This window comes from Plectropomus leopardus, chromosome 15, assembly GCF_026936395.1.
Source record: "Plectropomus leopardus strain MGB_pleo_1.0 chromosome 15, ASM2693639v1, whole genome shotgun sequence".
NCBI lineage: Eukaryota > Metazoa > Chordata > Actinopteri > Perciformes > Serranidae > Plectropomus > Plectropomus leopardus.
The window spans coordinates 14,725,701-14,741,727 of record NC_142190.1 but is presented as its reverse complement, the minus strand read 5'-3'; the positions used below and the strand labels follow the sequence as shown (position 1 = coordinate 14,741,727).

General features: G+C 39.1%; 1 long non-coding RNA gene across 1 annotated transcript in view; it reads left to right on the top strand.

Annotated features, from left to right (window-relative positions):
- The first annotated feature begins 2,196 nt into the window (after positions 1–2,196).
- Positions 2,197–16,027, top strand: part of LOC148187251 (uncharacterized) — a 31,231-nt gene continuing 17,400 nt past the window's right edge. The window contains exons 1-3 of the long non-coding RNA XR_015779016.1: positions 2,197–2,391; positions 3,193–3,365; positions 7,453–7,653. This is a non-coding gene — a long non-coding RNA (uncharacterized LOC148187251). The remainder of the gene's footprint in view (positions 2,392–3,192; positions 3,366–7,452; positions 7,654–16,027) is intronic.

Here is a 16,027-nt window from a genome sequence, read left to right as displayed (position 1 = left end):
AGACTTGTTATAGATGCTGGCTATCTGGTGTTTCAAAAATGGCGTTGTTTGTTGTTGCTTGTGTTTCAGACCGCCGTGTCTGCTTGCTTATTTTGTCAACCCCATAGGGACTGCTCGGTGCATGTAAAGCGCTTTTCATTCTTCATTTTTTGATAATTTTAGCTGTGTTTATGCATTTTGGTTACATTTTGGGAAGATTATGTATGTTTGTATAATCTTGGTATTTCCAGCTCAGCTCCAAACAATAAGTTTAAAATTCACTGTGTAAACAAAATGGTTAAATTTATACCGTTAAATGCAAAAGTAACAAACAATTGAAAACATTGCATTGTATTATTTCTGGGTGTCACTCTAGGCTTTTGCCTTAAAATTTGTCTGTTATACTATTTTCCACCTGATGACGTATTTTTAACCATATTTTGCACATGGAGAAAATACTTCCTGCCACTAGATGTACTGTCACAATAAATGTTGCTGCAAATCATTGACATATTCCAGGCTGTGATAAAAAAAACACAACAACAAAACAGCTACTTTGCATGTAGGATATTAAATATTAATATTTTTATGGAGAAAATAGCATCCAGGATGTGATTAAATGACTTAAAATCAGTGCTGTATCATATTACTACACTGGTTGGTTAAGAAACAACTCTTTTTATTGCATTTGAATGCTGTGAATTTGGTTTTTCGCACTCCGAACCTTAGTGTTTGTTTTGAGCTCTTTAGAAATGCACATTATTGGCAGAGGGGACATTTCCAGTTTTCTTTTCTGGCCTTTTCAAATGCTTTACTGTCCATTGTCACACACTGGATATGGAACCCCCTTTCGTAGTTAAATATGAGGAGTATTAAAATGCAATAAAAAGAGGTGTGTTCTGACCAGCCAGTGTAGTAATATGATCCAGCACTGATTTTGATTCTGTGGGTCACATGACCAGGAGGCTATTGAAGAAATATGCAAATTATTCCATAAAAATATACACATGAAATATGAGGAGTATTAAAATGCAATGAAAAGAGGTGTGTCCTGATCAGTCAGTGTAGTTATACGACCCAGTACTGAATTTGATTCTCTTGGTCACATGACCTGGTCGCTGTCAAAATATTGGAACTAACGTTGACCTTGTGTCAAAGTAATTTGTTGATGGTCCCTGAGTGAAAACCCTGTATTGCGGAGGAGAGCTTGCCACCCTGTACTCCGAACAGCCGTTTAAAGCAATGCTGCTGGATCGGGAGCGAATGTCTCTCGAATATTCAACCTACAACTAACTTCACTGCTGTAATTATTTTTAAATATCCTACATGCAAAGCAGCTTTTTTTTTATCACTGCATGGAATGTGTCAGTAATTTGCAGCAACATTTATTGTGACAGTTCACCTAGTGGAAACAGCATGTATTTTCTCCATGTGCAAAATATGGTTAAAAAGACGTCACGTAGCTCTTACTGTACATGCTCTAAAGTTGAAGATAAAAACTATTTCCACAGCATGTTGACCATCACTTTGATATCAAACATTCTTCACAATATGAGCAAAATACTGGAAAAAAATAAAGAAAGAAATTACAGTCTAATGTGTGAATGCATGACCTGTCGATTCTGATGAAGCATGATGTGTTCTATGAACTGAGCAGGAAAATTTGTTGAACCGTTGACAGTTTGTGAAGTTTTTTGGGAGTTGGTGATATTTTTCTAAAAGAAAAGTGTCTGAGAAACAAAAAGCACAAACATCATGTTAGAATTACAAGACTGCCCCATATCAAACTTCTGACCAAGCTCTAAATTCTTCATGTAAAACTCTTAGAGCGCATGCCCTCTTTTGTTTCGGTAAACACATGGCCGCCGGTTGTTTAGATACTTGTTTACTGAAGTTATAATTAAACTTTATTAGCAGTAAAAGTTTAGGGTGTCAGTCTCTGTTCTTGGGTAGTTGTAGCACCTTACCGTCTCAACAAGTGAGCCCTCAGAGCCGGGGAGGGTGGAAGGTTTTCCAAAAGTTGATGACAATCTTCATGTCACTATTATTTATTTATTAATTTTTTTGTATGACAGTTTATTTCCACTCCTTCTTCAGTATCAACTTTTTGTCACCATTTTGTCTGGGGGGTTGGGGGATCTCCATAGGAATGAGGAAAAGTGAATTTTGCCTGTAAATAATACCTCTGTCCTCTCTGTGTGTGTCTCTCAGGTCAGGAGCGTATCGGTATCGATTCCCAGTACGAGCAGGAGGGGAAAGTCCAGTTTGTGATTGATGTGGTGTGCTCCATGGCCCACACTCTCCACAACATGCAGAGGGACCTGTGTCCCAAAAACTCCAGCATCTGCCCCAAGATGGACCTGACAGGAGGGAGGAAACTGCTCAATTACATCTGCAGCGTCAGCTTCAACGGTAGGTTGAAAGATGCTTCTCTACTTCCTCAGTATGTTTAAGGATTAGCTGAAGGGCCATAGGGCCCAGTCGGGCTTACCCCAAATAAGTAACATGCTGTCACCACCCGGTGGGCCAGTGGCCCGCAGGGTCGGAATCAGGGCTGGGCAGCCGGGCAGCATGAAGGGGAGGGTGCCCTGGGTGTGCTGACCCCTGGCATCATCGATTCCTCCTGAGGGGCTATATCCTATGCATCCCGGGGAGGATGTGGACATAGAATCCAAGTGGTCTGTGTTCAGTACCTCCATTGTGGAAGCGGCTGCTAAAAGCTATGGTCCGAAGGTCGCGGGTGCCTGTTTTTGCAAGCAGCCTCACATACCAAAACAAATACTTTGTTTTAGGTACTGCGGGTAGACACCAGTGGGGTGCGGGAAGCTGTCAGACGTCAGACAGTAACCTACACACCTGCTGGTGGAAACCCAACAGAGGTGTTTTCCTGGACTGCACTGGTTGGCCTGCTGGGCTGCAGCTAAGGCAGTCGCCAAAGCAAAAACTCGGGTGTTTGGGGGGCCATGAAGGAGGAAAGTGTTGCTGGGGAGAGGGATGTCTGGAGTGCTCTGCTCCGCCTGTTGTCCCCATGACCTGGCCTTGAATAAAAAGCAGTAAATTGCACAGGTTACAGAAATTCATTTGTTTTAACGATGAATTTCGGTGTTTTTTTTAGAGACAGACAACAAAGAATCTAGATAGAATCTATCTATCTATCCTCTAGGGGAGTCTCAAGACTTTTACTAGCTTTCCACTTTTCCTTCTTCTCCACAGAAAACATCACAAGGTCAAGGAAAGATGTGAGGGAGACTTCATCAGGACGTAGGAAAAGACGACTTCACCTCTCCTCGGCTCTGTGGTCATGCGATGGCTGGTGTTATTGATAAGGATCTGCTGTGATCAAACTACAATGTTCAGATGATGGACGACAAAAGCACATCCTCACGGTACTGGCTTTTATGCAGAAGGTTGTTTTTTTTTCTCGGCCTGTGAAGCAAAGGCCGTCTTGAAATTGCTAAAATGATTAGTGCTGAGCACCCCTATTAAAATTGAAGGAATGATTAGGAGAGCCTGAGCACCTACCCCAGATTTCTTTTTTTAATAAAAAAATAAAATCTCCAAAATGTTTTCCTTAAATATTACCAAAAATTGACTAGAAAAGTAAGAGAAAAAAAATGGCAAAATCCTTGGGAAAAAAATTGAAAAATGATTTCTTTTAAAATAGACAAGAAAATGTAAAATAAATCAAAAATACAGACATTGAAAGTTGTAAGCCAAAATAAAAATCCTAAGTCCCTCCTCAGTTCTTAAAACAAGACTTTTTCATGCCTCCCCCCTCAATAATAATAAACAGTCCCTAAGTTATATTTACATATTCAGTTTTAATCCTTGTAGTGGATGATGAGGACAAGGCTTGATGAGAAGATATTCCAATGCCTACCCAAAACTGAAACTTCTTTTGGAGATTCCTTAGATGAACCTCGGGGTCGGCTAATGGACCTAAATGCCTTGTTGAACTTACGACTCTTGTAAGCAGAACTAAATTACAACAGATTTTATTGCCCGACCGACAGTTTGAGTTAACTTAAGACTCATTTGGGGCAAGGAACTGTCAACTGAGCTCCTGCAAAGACTCAAGGAGACATCAGGAGATCTCGACATCATAGAAACGGACAGTTTATGTCTTTGTTGCACAACCAACACGTGACATACCCGCACATCTCCAGACTGTAAGAGAGGACCACATGATTGATTTTTGTATTCAAAGTAAAACGTACTTTGAAATGTTGTGTGGAGGTCTCATACCTACAGAACTGGAACTTTGCTTACCTGCTGATTTTGAGGCTCACAAACACAAGCTGTGCCTGTGTGTTTGTGGAGGGGTGTGACCTTTCGTAACCCCCTGCCAGCAGCGTGCTACACACTGAATGGAAAGACTCTTAGTACAGACTTGCATTTTGGTATGCATCTCCTCTATCTGTATGTTAATTGTCCTTCCTTTACACTGTTGTGTACAGATGCTATATTGTTTTGTAATCATGCAACTTGTGATTTTCTAATTATAAGTTTTCTTTGATAGACCTTTGGTCATATTAAGTACGTTCATACTTGTTATATTTTGATTAAGTACTTGTATACCTTTACTCAAATAGGATCGTTAACAACCTTTAATTATATCAGTGTTTTGACACTGTGGTATTACACTTACATATTTTCACACATATTTGTTATGTTTGTTAAATGTGGTTAATACTGTTTTACTTCGTTAATGATCTGCCAAATAATTATTTGGATTGGAAGTGTTTGGTATTGATCAGCAGAGGAGAGCGTCATGGTCTCAAATATTGAAGATTTGAAGGCCCGTAATGACCTTTTTCAGCACTTAAGGAAAATATTAGATCTAGACAGTTAAAATAGTAGAAGTGATAGAAGGCAGGAGTGTATTTTTCCCACTTTGACGGTCAAGCACCACACCCCTTTTTTTCATAGAAGTTATAACCCCAGTGAAGTCGAAGGGGTTTTTTGGCTTTTTGGGTTTTGCGCTTTTGGACTTTGGGCTTTTGCCTCTCACCCCCCTCCTCAAAGGAGGAGGGCGGATGCCTGCTTGTGCTGTAGCCCTGTGATGCTGTGAGCTGCTGTTTATCTACCTTGAAAGAGAGAACTTTGGAAACAGCCCGTGCTACACGTGTTTTAAATGATGATTTAGAACCAGAGGACTTTGCACGAGAGAGACTGTGAGACAAAGAGAGACTTCAAATGAGAAGAAGCCTGATAAGCTGTTATCGTGATCTCATCTCAGCCACATGAGGTGTCAGAAGATGATCCAGCTGTTCATGGAGAGAGAGATGGACGAATCAAACTCAAGCAGAGTTTGCAATGTTCAAACCAACCAAGGCCAGCCACCGGAACCGCACGGGTGTAACCGAGCTGCCCGCCCAGTGTCCTCACAAAGGTCACACGGCAACTTTCCAGAGTGAACCGCTTCCCTTGCATCGAGACTTCTGAGGAAGGTGAAACGATTTTTCCTGTGCTGTTATGGGGCTGATGCTCTTAAATGATATGGACACATAGGAAGTGTTAGACCTCGGTTAGGATCTCCCATTAATACAGTTATGGGTTATTCTGTGATCAGGCCTCTTCTTTATCTTTTCCCTCAATGTTTTATAGGATAGGTTGCCTCTCTGCTGTTGATCGATGCTCGACATTGCCATTTATTTATCTTAACTTTTCATCTGCTTGATCATCTTGCACTATTTCAGCACACCTGATCAAGTCCAGATGTCACATCTAATTCAGTTCCTCCCTGGTTTTCATCCCCTCATTTTTATTGTTGCTTCATTTATAAGTTTGTTGTTCATTTAGTCATTTTATTCACTTTGTGTCTTTGCTGTATTCACTGTTTCATCATTTATCCCTACTGATTCTTAAACTCATGGATTTGTAGTTTTAGTAGTTTTGATGTGTAATGAGTAGTTTAATAAAACTTTCATTTATAAAGACGTGATCTTGTGATGTGTGTGTGCATAATGTCAGGTCCCTGTACACCTGGAAAAAAAACTCTGTAGCAAACTTCTAATTATGAGACTAGATTAATTTATAAGGTAAAATGGGCTATCAACCTTTCTATTTTAATGGGTGGTGCTCCAAGGTTTTTAAACTCTAATTTTCCATGTAAACTTATTGTTCCTAATAGCTGAGGTTGAGTCCCATTACTCCACTTCATCTTTATACCAATTCATGAGTCATAATTTTGCATTATTAGTTATAGTTTCGTATTTTGGTATTGATTAATTAATTCATATTTTTAATTAATTGCTAATTAATTAATTAACCAAAAAAATAAAATAAAAGTATGTACTATAAAGCAAGTTAAAGAAAAAAAACAATAAGGAGTGTTTGTGGTTGTTTCAGAGAGTGTATGGGCTTAAAGAGTTGCTTCTCATGGACATGGTCAAGTCATGGGCAAGTCCTGGAAATTGGTAAATATTCATTGGTAAAAATGTATATGAACCCTAAAACTAAGCAGAACAGATAAAATATAAATCAAGATTCTGTTACTGGCTATTTCTCACCTTAAATGTTTTCAGAATTTTTTGAATTTGTAATATCCTACACATAATGCTTTATAGTTTTGATCAGTTTGCATTGCAGAGCTGAAACACAAACAGCTCTCTTTTTTTTTAATTACTTGATTGTGGTTTTCAGCAGGATGATCTACAAAAAATCTGTCAAAATATTGAAAATAACATAGACCTTGTGTCAAAGTAATTTGAGTGAAAACTCTGCGTTGTGGAGGAGAGCTTGCCGCCCTGTACTGCCAACAGCCGTTTAAAGCGACGTTGCTGGATCGGGAGCGAATGTCTGTCGAATATCCAACCTAAAACTAACTTCATTGTGGTGTCATTTTGTGCTCAGAGCAATATAAGTGTGTGTGATATTTAAGTGGTCCCTAAGGGTTAATGACGTTGCTTCTAGAGTCTATTTTTCATATCAGCAGGTACCTGTTTCTGGACAGAATTAAGCTGATATGAGCTGTTTCTTCCTGTTTCAGTCTCTGACAGGGGTGCCCAAACTTTTTAAAATGGGGGCCATATTAGATATTGGGGAAAACGCTGGGTGAATCAACTTGATTTTTGCCCCAATGTTATGTTGTTTTGTGTTGACTAAATATGCAGCTTTTTGATTTGGTGATTTTATTTTTTTTTGCATCGGTTCTGTTTTGCTATGTGCTTGCTGAGAAAAAATATTCGATACACACAATATTTCTACATTTATATTTTTTATATTTAAAATGTATATATTAGTTTTAGACATCGTATTGTCATGTAAGGCACAGTTTTATATTGTACACACTTGAGCACACTGCCGTCTTTTGTTTCAGTACACAATTTTGTCATGGGCGTTGAGGGTTGAGGGGTGTTTATTTTCAATATCAAAACTTGCTGTCGCTGTTCTAGCTCCATAGGAATGAGGAAAAGTGAATTTTGCCTGTAAATAATACCTCTGTCTGTCCTCTCTCTGTGTGTCTCTCAGGTCAGGAGCGTATCGGCATCGATTCCCAGTACGAGCAGGAGGGGAAGTCCCAGTTTGTGACTGACATTGTGTGCACCATGACCCACGCTCTCCACAACATGCAGAGGAACCTGTGTCCCAAAAACTCCAGCATCTGCCTCGAGATGGACCTGACAGGAGGGAGGAAACTGCTCAATTACATCTGCAGCGTCAGCTTCAACGGTAGGTTGAAAGATTCTTCTCTACTTCTGCAGTATGTTTAAGGATTAGCTGAAGAGCCATAGGGCCCAGTCGGGCTTACCCCAAATAAGTAACATGCTGTCACCACCTGGTGGGCCAGTGGCCTGCAGGGTCGGAATCAGGGCTGGGCAGCCGGGCAGCATGAAGGGGAGGGTGCCCTGGGCGTGCTGACCACTGGCATCATCGATTCCTCCTGAGGGGCTATATCAGGAGGAATCGATCCCGGGGGAGGATGTGGACATGGAATCCAAGTGGCCCATGTTCAGTACCTCCATTGTGGAAGCGGCTGCTAAAAGCTATGGTCCGAATGTCACAGGTGCCTGTCTTTGCAGCAGCCTCGCATACAAAAACAAATACTTTGTTTTTCGGTACTGTGGGTAGACACTGGTTGGGTGTGGGAAACTGTCAGGCGTCAGACAGCAACCTACACACCTGCTGGTGGAAACCCAACAGAGAGATGTTTTCCTAGACTGCACTGGTTGGCCTGAAGGGCTGCAGCCGAGGCAGTCGCCAAAGCAAAAACTCAGGTGTTCGGGGAGGCAGGTGAGTAAGTGGCACAGGTTACCCTCTAGGGGAGAGTCTGTAGACTTTTACTCCCTTTTTTTCATTTGATCTGCATTAAAATGCACATATGTTTTGGGATTATCTGAAATACCATCAGAGTGATAGCTGATTGGGTCTGAGATTGACCGGACAGTAAACAGTAGTTAGACTGTTGAGACCGTCATTCTAGTTAGGGCCTGGCACCGAACGGTTTGCCGAAATTTTTGCCATTTCTGCTAGAGCCTGACTGATTTTTCAATATACCTATATTATCACCTTATTTGAACCTTTTACAGACATGGCTGCTTTCCTTTTTCACACCTGTCACAGCTACAGCTCTGCCTCTTTCTCTCACACACACAGACAGGTGCGGAGGTGCAAGGGCCCGTTCATCGCTGCTTGCAGCTTAAATTAGGGCACTGTAAACTGCAAAACATAAGTGAAAGTGACAAGAAAAATGACCTGAGAAAGAGGGATAAAATTATTAGACAACTGACTAAAAAGGAAAAAAAGTTAAGAGAACTACATATATATTTATTCTAATTATATATTTAAAATTATGTTACAAAAATATATGTTTTTGAAAGAAATCAAGACAATTTGCTCAGCTTTCAAAGGGTTAAAGAACAGATGATGACAACCTCATGATTTTTTGGGTTGGTGTAGAAACTTTAGTTTACCAGTCGACTCTTGTTGTCCACATTCATACCAAAACCCCTCATAGTTGTCCACAGACCTGTATACTGTGTATAGTTTTGCATACTTTTGTCCTAAACAAAGCTACCTTGCTTATGACTGACTAGAACCATAAGCGTGGTCAAAGTCATTTTTCACATGTGAGATGTCTTTGGGCATCAGTTTCTTTTGTGTTTTTATGTTTTTGTGTACGTGTTTGCTTCTATTTGTGTGATTGTCCATATTAGGGTTGCTGCTAACAGTTGTTTTTTTATTGTTGTTTTCTTTCTGTTGTGTTTCCTATAGATTAATGATTGTGTCCGTAAAACATTAAAAAATAGTAAAAAATGCCCACCACATTTTCCTGGAGCAGAGATTATGTCATCAAATGTCCACGTGTTGTCTTTTGTCCAACCAATAGTTCGGTATTCATGTAAATATAAACTTTTTATTGAACAGAGTACGCAAAGCCACTTTGCCAATCCTCTTGTTCACCCCCGTAGTCCCACAACTTGACAAAATAAAACTCCAAAATGACCATGTTAGGCCTTTATTAATCCAATATGACATTTTAGCAAAAAGCTGGATTACTTTCTTGTTTTTAAGCTGCCTTGTAGTTTTTCTTCCGCTGGCTGCGGCTCCTTTATCCTTATATTCAGAGAACCCCCCACGGACTAAACTGTGTGCTCGGGGAGTGAGCATTAACATTTATATAGAAACACTAGGCCGTTGTTTGACGGACGATAAATGGGGTATTTTCCTAACTCTGTTTCAAATTGAACAATGGGGATGGAACTCAGCAAAACATTGTCCATTGGCACACAGTAACCCTGTCTAAGAGCTACATACATCAACACAATTGCCTTTATTAGTCTGCCTCTTAGAATTCATTGTCGGGTCGTTTGTATGTGTGGGTTGGCTTGAGGGGAGCTGCTGGTGGTGGGTGGGTGTTTAGAGTTTGTGGGTGTGGTGACGGTGGCGGAGGGGTGAAAGTATATGTCAAGCCTGCTTAAGAGGCTCAAAGTCGATGGCAGTGGCAATTTCAAAGTCACACGTGATAAATACAATATGAGAAGAATGTGAGTGGGAACAAACACAAAATCCCAGAGCAGGCACGATGTAATAAATCATATGAATAAATCCGCCAGCTGACCACTAGGGAGCACTAATAATCCGAACCCGACATGCCCTCTCTCTCTGTCTTGCTCGTTCTCTGTTTTTCTGTACCCCTCTAAGTCTTTTTTTTTTTTTATCTCTGCATGCTCTCTCTCTTTCCCTGCTCTTTCCTCTTTGTTGCCATCGTTCTCTCATTCTCTCTCTCTTCGCTCCCTCCCTCCCTACTGTTTCTGTCTTTGTCCCTCTCCTCGGCTCCATACAAAATAATATACACACACATGCAGTATACTGTGCCTGGCCCTGTAATGAATTAATCAGAGCTCGGGCAGCTGTGTATTTGAACAATGCCACCCTGAGAAGTTGGCTGGGGTTTTAAGCATCTCTCTGTTTGTGTGTGTGTGTGTGTGTGTGTGTGTGTGTGTGCGTGTGCGTGCATGTGTGTGTCAGTATGGGGGAGACAACCAGCAGAAGCAGAGATATTGACTTAATGCTTGTGTATGTTATTTATGTTGCTGCAGAGTTTGATTCTGCAGTAGTTGTGTGTGTGTGTGTGTGTGTGTGTGTGTGTGTGAGTGAGAGAGAGAGAGAGAGTGAGAGTGTGCGTGTGTGTGCACGGATAAAACTGACCTGACAACCCTTATGAGCAGCACTAAATTTACCACTGTTTTTCCCGCTCTTTAACACCATCCAACCCTCATATGTAGACACAAAGTTCAAAACCAAAGCTTGTTTGTCCTTCACTATACCTGCTTTTCCTTCTTTTGTCTTCATCTTTGCCTGCACGATCTTTCTTACTCTCCCTGTTCTTGTCCCTAGGTAGTGTGACAAAATATATATGTCCAGAGTTTAGTAGTTGCAAAAAAATGCCTGAAGCATTGTTCTATTTGTCCATGCTATTCCTCCAACACCCTTGTCTTTACTGAACTTCTTCTTTTTTAATTCTGTCACAAACATTCATCAATTTAGACAAATTTAGACAAAAAACCCCGGTACACTTCCATATACAGGCCATCTGATTATTATTTTTTCAATCCCTTTGTTATTTGGCAGTATAATTTTATAAAAAAGTTTTTCAGTGTTGGGGAAGCTACTTTGAGTGCATAGCCCTCTAATTACTTCACACTGGAAGAAGCTGAATTACAGTGAACCTACTCTCAGGAGAAATCTATTTTGGTTTACTAAAGCTACACAAGAAAAAGTAGTTCATACTTCTTTTTTTAAAAGAATTTAATTGACAGTATTCATGTGATGCAAAATTATAACGAGTTATAATAATAATAATAAAAAAGTTGCAAGCAAAAAATGCTACAGTATATTGCAAAAAGTGCTTCCACTTATTCTTAAACCAAAAAAGAAGTTAACTTAAGAAAAAAACAAATACCAAAAAAGAAATACACCGGGCATGATTACACAGTTTTCCTAAAATACATCATGTACGATCTTCTCTAAATGTTTGTTAATAAATAGCAATAATCAATACTTATGACTAAATGTTGTCAAAGTGGGCTCAGAGTACAGAAACAATGGTAAAATAAATTTTGCTAAAATTAAAAATAGTTTGTAGTTACACTGACAATTAACTGCCAGTCACACTAAATAGCAAATTATACTTTATTAGAATAGTCTCACTACATGGTTATGGAGTATATGTAAAATTTAACAGTTTATTTGTTGAGATTTAACTGTTTCTCTGTGACGGTAACAATTTAATAGAGTATATATGACAATTTGGGAAAATACCCAAATAATTTTGAAATACGTTAGTCGAAATTTAACTTTTTACTAACCTATGCATCAAAGGGGCAGTGGATATTTAAAGTTTTACCAAATCACTCTTAGAATATAGTGAATATGTCACATATACTCATGGATAAGTATTTACAGACAAAGTGAAGCAGCTGAATTGTTGAATCTCAACTAATAAGTTTCTTACATACTTGATAAACTAAATCAAGTGGGTTCAGGTACAGTTACAGCACTAGAATAGACGGATTGGATATGAACTTGATGCAGTGTTATTATAGTATAAAAGCAGACATGATCTGCTACCAAAGACATTCACTTTTTGCAAAGAAGCATTCAACACCTGAAGTCCATAAGGAAAAATAATTCTAATCAAATTAACCATTAATGTCTATTTCCTTAAAAATTGCAGCAAATAGACTACATTGTCAACTTTCACCTGATAGCCAGTGTTTGGAATACGGATCCATCTGTCAGATATCACTGAAATAGCGACATGTGCTCAATGTGCACTCATCGACTTGACTGATTGTGTTTGTTTACACACACTCTGCAAAGAACTTCACTGAAACTGCTGGCCGCTGTTTACTCTCCTGCTGCTCCTCTGTTTGTTTTTTAACACTGCATGGTGTGTAACTGGTGTTCAGCTGGAGAATGTCACTACTGGGGGTCAGAAGTAAATATATGGTGTGCACTAACTGTAGCTACACATGGAGGAGTGGGATTTGGAAAATGAGGGATGATCATGATCAAATATATTCTCTTTTTTTTAGTAGCCTCAGATTTAAAAAAGATATTGCAATGTTAACGGGGATAAGGAAAGTCGATCTGTATTGTGCAAGCAGAGAGAAGATGTATGATCTCTATACCAAGTACATGATGGTGGCTGCCATGGTTATCTCTCACTTGCCTCTTTTCTGTCCTGCTTTGACCCGAGCTCCCCAACCCGAGCCGTGTATCAGACCCCTGTATCTGATCTTCTCCCCTCGCTGGGGTTTCTTTGTCAATGGCTGTTCTTTCCCACATTTTATTGAACTAAACTCCAGGCAAGTGAGGAGGATTCCACAGATAAGCTATCAGGCCTCAGCATCACACAGAGAAACCATCAAGCCATGAAATACGTGTCTGGCTGTGAGTCAGGGTGGTAGTGCTGCATGCGGAGTGGAGAATGCACATGCATGTGCACACACACACACACACACACACACACACACACACACACACACATACAGAGCATAAAAGAACACAAGCATATGCACTAACAAACATTTATATATGATACTGTAAGTTGTGCATTATTGTATTTTTTTGTTGTTGTATTGAGACATGGATACCAGGGCTGTTTGCAACTCAGAACTTTGTTCGTTGACTCAGATTTGGCTACTCAATATGAATAGTTGATGATTCATTCATTTACTTATTTATTTTTTTGTCCATACAAAGTTTTTAAGTTGGTCACTAGTGTGGCTATAGACCATTAGTCTAAGTATACAGTTTTAACAAACAGAAGAAAATACTGTACAAACTACATAAGAAATGTTAGAATCAATTTATGGATTTAACTCAGAAGTTATAGTCTCAGTCTATAACTCAAATACAATATACGCTTTTGCACTTCCACTGCTTCTAGTCACACCACACCACTGTTACTTTTGTAATATCTCTCTTGTATAGGTTCTGTTTAACTTTATCTGTTTATTTCTGTCCTTGCCGCTACAACAACCAGATTTTCCCTATGGGGATCAATTAAGGCTTCTCTTATTATCTTACCATCTACATGTACTACTTCTTTAAAGGTTTCAGTACGAGGTTTATTAATACAAAGCAGATTTTTTTTCAGCCAAAGTTAAATCAAAGTTAGATGGATTACAAGAGACAAACAATTATTGGCAATAGCAGAGACATGAACTTATAGTGAGTTTGGATGCATTTCTAGGCTGGTAAGTTTTTCTGCTGACGATAGTGAATAAATAATTCAACACCATTAATGTTAATTATGCTCTTTAAAAAAAAAGTGTTGTCATACCCTTTAATAACCCTCTCTTGGCTCACTGCCACACTACAGGTCAGTCAACCAGAAAAACAACTTGTTCTCCAGGTGGCCAATCTGTCCGTTATAAACACACACATGCATCAAAACAGAGCAAAAGATACAGCACATTTTTTCCATATCCAGCTGAACATTCTTTTATCAGATAGTTTGTCATTTATTTAATGATCCAATAATACCAATGCAGTATTTTGGTTATATATATATTTTTTTGCTTGTGTTCAGATAGCATTTAATGTTTGAGAAGATTATTTTGGGTTTTTTTGTAATGAAAAATGAGTTTTGTTGATGTCAGACTTCACAAATGATCACGCATGTAGAAAAGCATTTTAATGTCAGGTTAGAAGAGAAAAGTACAGAGCTGTCCACTTGTGATCTAATTACTCAAGATACATGTTTATACGCAGTGTAAAAAGGCTCCAAAACACAAGCATTAAATGATACCCAGCACTACAATCCATAACCTTAAAGGATATATTTTACTTTTTTTATTCTTTAATAATCAAACCCTCCTTGTAAAACTAAAGCATGGCTGGTCTCTGTATTTTGGCTTAAGTGAACTTTCAGCATTTTGAGTTCGCTGAATCAGAGCTGTGGTTATTTTCCAAACCTTAAAATGTATTCCTGCAAAAATGGGATTGTGTTTAAAAGTTGAGCCATGGCCGAGGGGCACTCTGTATGTTGGCCTAACCACTATTAAAGCCTACAGTAAATGGAGCTACATGGTATTATTCCACTTTGAAATTTTAACCCAAATTCTACTCCTAACCTTGTCCTTTTAAGAAGTGCGAGTTGGCCAAGACTTCGCCTTTCAAGGATTTAACTCCTTGATCCCAGTTTTTGAGCACATTTGGTCCTAATAAGTATAGAAACACAATGACACACACACACTACACCCCCCATCTTCCCCTCACTCCATCACCAGCTCCTCCTTTTTATCCGTCTCTCTTCTTCCCTTTGCAGGACATGTGTGAAAATGTTGAAAGCAGACCCAGCAGGCCTTTAAGATTGAGAAAAACAAATAGCATAATTCAGGAGAAAGCCCCACAACTCCAGGCTGTTGGACCTCACCAAGCTTTTTTTCTGTAATTTGGATTTATCTGAAAGGGAAGCCACACAGAAAGGGAGAGACAGATGGAGAAAGAGAAGGTGCGACAGACAGAATATATGCAGGCGGGAAGATGGAGAGAGAAGCAGTGAAAGTGAGGGAGAGAGGAAAAAACACAGACATTGGTATGATTGAATGAGGTTTAGCTCGGCTGCTGGACCAACAGCAGCTTCCTTTCTCTCTCTGTCTGTAATATATATTTCCCTTCAAGGCTCCTTATGATAAATGAAAGACTGTTGAAGAGGGGCTGTTGCTTATTCTTTTTTTCCCTCTCTCTTTCAGACTGAAGTGTGAGACTTTATTCAGGTCAACATAAAAGAATAAATGGAAACATGATGCTGTGGGGTTTGGTGTAGACATGCAAAGCATGCTGAAAAGAACTGATATAATACCACATGTGCATTCCTATCTAGTACAACATCCGCAAACTTTAAAATCTGTAAGTAAAGTGCAAGTACATAGATACTTTACTTACAAATTGTATTTTTTTTTCAGTTCTGAAGATGGTGCATTGTCTTCATGGTAAAGCATTTACAACACTTTATTGCTGTGCTGAGGTTACAGGACTACCTGCTGCTTTGAGCTCTGACAGCCTGATCATTTGCCATCACATCTGGACCTCTGAAAGAAAGACAGCTAATAGTGTAAATAAATTCCTCCTTTACTATGAAATGAGCACAGCAGGAGCTTGACTAAGGTGTTGAAATACAATCAAACAAAATTAGCGTCTGGTGGGGATTAGTGCTAATTTTAATGTTAATTGCAAAATTAACAGTACAGTAGTGAATATAAGAAGGCAGCTATAGGGACGATTAGCCAAAAAAAACCCCCCAAAAAACCAAAACAAATTTAGAGCAGAAAACACACAAAAAAGGAGAAAAATATAAAGGTGTGGGATGTTTAGAAATTCAAGGTACATTGTCCTAATTTAAAGTGAAAGTTGGCTTTAAAAAATTACTTTAGCCATTAATATATCATTTTTATTGCCAGTTAAATGATAGAGGCTGTTCTTTTCATTGTTCATCTTACTTGTCCCTAAATTTAAATTATTATTTACTCATAAGTATCATTTTTTTATCTGGCCCACTGATATCAAATCATTTAGCTTTTTCCTCATGCAG